We start from the raw sequence: 4,917 nt of genomic DNA, 5'->3' as shown, positions 1-4,917 counted from the left end.
GTCTCTGTCTTGTCTGTCTGTCTGTCTGTCTTCTCTCTCTCTCTCTCTCTCTCTCTCTCTCTCTCTCTCTCTCTCTCTCTCTCTCTCTCTCTCTCTCTCTCTCTCAACACATATAAGCACTCGGTATCTTTTTTTTTTTCTAGAGATTAGAGATTCATTGTTATGTTCCACATTAGGATTACTATGCAGGCCACCCTCTTAGGTTTGAAAATGTCAAGAAAACGGTTAATTTAAAATGTCATCTCCTAACTTAACAGATTAAGCCAGAGGACCGAAAACAGAATAAAACAGGACTGGACAGTATGTCACTTATACAAGCTGCTTTTATTTCTAGTACAGTATGACAATTTTTATTTTGGGGGGGGGGGGGGGGGGGTGGGTGATCCTTGACAGTGCATAAGAGCGAAAAGCGACGGCGTTTTGTTTGTAAGAGAACAGGTTGTACTACAAATGACTTGATTTATTGATATCACGTGTATGTATGACACCTAAATTAGTGTATTTGTTTATTTATTTATTTATTTATTATATGTGTAGATGAAGGTTAATTCATATGACTGATGCTAGGAATGTCTGAAATCTCCTTAGAAGGATATTTTGGCCCTGAGAAGGGCCGAGTTTGGTGTATACTAGGGTGGTCGATTTAGCTTATGCACGCTCTCCACGGATACGGCGAGCAAGCTGAATGTCCTTTGGCATGATGGTGACACGCTTGGCGTGGATGGCACAGAGGTTAGTGTCCTCGAAGAGACCGACCAGGTAAGCCTCGGATGCCTCCTGTAAAGCCATGACGGCAGACGACTGGAAGCGAAGATCGGTCTTGAAGTCCTGGGCAATCTCGCGCACCAGACGCTGGAAGGGAAGTTTCCTGATGAGCAACTCGGTGCTCTTCTGGTAACGACGGATCTCACGCAGGGCGACCGTTCCGGGCCTGTAACGGTGAGGCTTCTTCACACCCCCTGTGGCAGGAGCAGACTTGCGTGCTGCCTTGGTGGCCAGCTGCTTACGAGGAGCCTTGCCTCCCGTGGACTTGCGAGCAGTCTGCTTGGTGCGAGCCATGGTGAACAACTGTGGTTTGTGATGGCCGGCGCCGAAAAATTTTTGCTTATATACGCCGTCTCGAGGCGCTTGCTCGAGCGCCATTGGCTGCTCGACTCGCCTACGTCACCCCGTTGCCCCTCCCCTCCTTCCTCTGGCTGCAGCCAACAGGCGGCTCACCTCAATCACTATTATCGCTGATTTTGCTCTATTTTTTGGATTTGTGCAAAAGTCATTTCACAGGGACGTGAAACAGACGAGTAGGCAACTGCAGTTTTGAAAGCGTTGTGAGAAAGCCGTGTCTACTCGACCACAAGCGTAAAGTAAGGGCAGGCAGGAGTTGCAATGCTACTAGTACGTCCGCTTGATGGGATATAGTCGGGAAATCGTGCGGGCATTCGTCAATTCGATTCACACAACTTCAACACCATGACTGGACGCGGCAAGGGAGGCAAGGGACTCGGAAAGGGTGGCGCCAAGCGTCATCGTAAGGTGCTACGTGACAACATCCAGGGCATCACCAAGCCCGCTATTCGTCGCTTAGCTCGTCGTGGCGGCGTGAAGCGTATTTCGGGTCTCATCTACGAAGAGACCCGTGGCGTCCTGAAGGTGTTCCTCGAGAACGTCATCCGTGATGCTGTAACCTACACGGAACACGCCAAGAGGAAGACCGTCACTGCTATGGACGTGGTGTACGCTCTGAAGCGCCAGGGTCGTACCCTCTACGGATTCGGCGGATAAGAGCTTGGCTAATCCATCGATTCCACCCACCACCACCTCAAAACGGGACCTAATTAGGTCCCTATACTTTTTTTACTGAAGGGCTTAATAGACGATAACATAAATTGTTTTGATATCAGCTAGCACATTGGGTCTTATGAAATCTATTTTTTATCCTCGCATGCTTAAAGGGACTCTGATTGGGGAGGGAGGGGGGGGGGGGGGGGAAGGTTTGTTACGTTATATACTAGCAGAGCAGGATCATTGGTGGGGGGGGGGGGGGTGAGGGGGGGAGAGAGAGAGAGAGAGAGAGAGAGAGAGAGAGAGAGAGATCTTTCCCAACTCTTCCTTTTTACATGAGTGAGCTACCCGTTTTATTCATTTTATCCTTCTCAGAGCTGTTTTGATAGTATCCAAATGATGGTAAATGAAAAGGGAGGACACGAATATCTACCCAGAATTCAGGACTGGCAATCGATATGCATGTTTGAGTGCGAATCTTTTTCTCTCTCAACTTAGGTATACGTTTATGTCGTACCTAAAAGCGAGAACCACACTATTGGGACAAGTATGCAAGGCCCAATTTTCCTAACAAGCACAGTTAATTTTGTTATTTTCGAACATTTCTTTCCAAATTGGTTTATCCAATTAACAGTATTATATTAAGATCATGAATTGCTGGGTTAGGTTAGGTTAGGTTAGCTTAGCTTAGGTTAGGTTAGGTTAGGTTAGGTTAGGTTAGGTTAGCTTAGCTTGGGTTAGCTTAGGTTAGGTTAGGTTAGCTTAGCTTGGGTTAGCATAGGTTAGGTTAGGTTTGATTACATTTCTATGTTAGATTTAACTCAAATTCAAAACAATTGCAGTCATTCGGCTTGTTAGTCAACTTGCCTCTAATAGGGGCAATTTGTCTAACAAGACTATTTAGTTTTGTGTGCATATATATATATATATATATATATATATATATATATATATATATATATATATATATATATATATATATATATATATATATATATATATATATATTATAGCTTCAAGACTCCGAACCAATATAGAAGCATCAAGAGGAAGTGCTTGTGTTATGGGCCAATAGGCCTTCTGCAGTTACTTCCATTCTTATGTTTTTATTCCCATTGGTTCGTGTTTTATCTTGTGTAAATGTCAATCACCTTACCCAAAACTTTGGTACCATATCACCTCACCCATGTGTATATAAAATATATATATATATATATATATATATATATATATATATATATATATATATATATATATATATATATAATATACAGAGTAAATCTACCCCAAAAGTAATGATTTATTTGTCTACAAAACTAAACTCTTTTTGGAATCATATGAGGCCCCTCCACTGAGGGGGGAGGCCTGGATGTTTATTGTCATGTGTATTCATGCTGCTTGCATGTCGTCGTTTATTTTGCCTTTGTTGTTTTCTTGACAGCTTTCTTTGCCTTGGGTGGTTTGGGAGATTTTGAAGCTCTCTTTATTTTGGGCTTTTTGTTCCCAACAACAAGCTGCTGCTGCTGCTGCTTCTTTTTCAAGGCTGTAGGTGGTTTGTTGCTTGTGGCGGCTTTCTTGGGAGTTACCACGGCCTTCTTTGCTGCTGTAGATGGTTTCTTGGTTGTGGTGGCTTTCTTGGGAGTTAGAACGGCCCTCTTCTCTGCTACGGCCAGCTTGAATGATCCACTAGCTCCACTTCCCTTGGTCTGAACAAGAATGCCGTCAGCCACTGCTTTCTTGAGAAATCTTCGGATGTAAATGGCGATCTTGGCAGCCTCGACTTTGTTGTTGGCAACAACGTACTTCTTGATTGCTTGTAGAGACGAGCCCTTACGGTCTTTGAGTGCTGCGACCGCGGCTAGAACCATTTGACTAGTTTTCGGGTGAGCAACCTGGACGCGAGGTTTCCTGGTGGTGGCCACCACAGCAGCAGCAGCCGCAGCCTTCTTGGTAGGCTTTGCTTCTACCATGATGATGATGAGATAACCAAGGTGATGAGAGACGCTCAGACAGTCACGGGGGAATGATGCTGCCGCCGCTTGAGCCGAACCTATTTATGTGCCGGCACGGTACAGAAGCTGCAACCTGGCAACTCGTCCACCAATCACGACGGTTGGTTTTACGGCTCCGAAACCTGGATCCCATATCTTCTCTAAAATAGAAGCATTTGTTCATGTTCTTTGTAAAAGTATCATAAAGCAGGACAGATGAGACAAATATCATAAAAACTGAAGAGCAGATGAGCACACACATGTTTGTATTACAAAAGAAAATCCACAAATTCATTAGAAATTGGCAGGGCAGGCTGAGGAAGTAGGTAGATGTAAAATGTCTGTAAATGGCGAAAGAACATAAACCCAAGACTGAATAAACGATGTTAAATATCCATGCCAAGGAGACAAAAATATGTTAGGATACAATTACCATTAAGACACCACAAGCAGGTCCGTATCCTGCCGCGATGACTTAAAAGAGTTGGTTATTAGCCACAATGTGTAGGCAGTCTCATGCCAACGGCCATACCACGTTGAGAACACCGCTTCTCGTCCGATCAGCGAAGTTAAGCAACGTTGGGTTTGGTTAGTACTTGGATGGGTGACCGCCTGGGAACACCAAATGCTGTTGGCAATAATGTTTTTGTTTTGTTTTGTTTTGTTTCGTTTGTTTTTTGTTTGAATGGCTGGCTCCACGGGAAATTCACGGAGTTGTGTGGAATAAGGCCTGGTAAAATGAATTAATATGTATGTCATGTTTAAAACAAACTCGCTTAATATAGATATTGTGTGAGGCTTTATACAAAAACAAACAACCAAAACAAAACATGTTGTATATATATATAGCTTAATCCGGGTTTGAACTCGCAACTCCAAGAATACGCATCACTTATATACACTTTACCACTGGACCACTGCTGCAGGACACAAGCTTGATGCTGAGGTATCAATTTAATGACGTAAATGCCATTTCCACAAATAAATGATAATTAAAAAGTATTTGTATGTACAAATCTTTTCTGTTTAAAAGGCTACAATATCAGTTACTGATATAATTTGTGTTAATGTTTCTATACCCACAAGAAGGCATATTTTTGCTTATATGTAAAGGGTACGGAGAACGAATCCACAGACCATCATTCCC

General features: G+C 43.3%; 1 non-coding gene across 1 annotated transcript; it reads left to right on the top strand.

Moving 5' to 3' along the window:
- The first annotated feature begins 4,288 nt into the window (after window positions 1–4,288).
- Window positions 4,289–4,407, top strand: LOC138360584 (5S ribosomal RNA). The gene has a single exon (XR_011226496.1). It is a non-coding gene; the product is annotated as a 5S ribosomal RNA (ribosomal RNA).
- Window positions 4,408–4,917: the final 510 nt, after the last annotated feature.

The sequence above is a fragment of the Procambarus clarkii genome, unplaced genomic scaffold, assembly GCF_040958095.1.
Source record: "Procambarus clarkii isolate CNS0578487 unplaced genomic scaffold, FALCON_Pclarkii_2.0 HiC_scaffold_115, whole genome shotgun sequence".
NCBI classification, from domain to species: domain Eukaryota; kingdom Metazoa; phylum Arthropoda; class Malacostraca; order Decapoda; family Cambaridae; genus Procambarus; species Procambarus clarkii.
The sequence above is the reverse complement of the archived record's forward strand: the minus strand, read 5'-3'. Positions and strand labels throughout refer to the sequence as shown.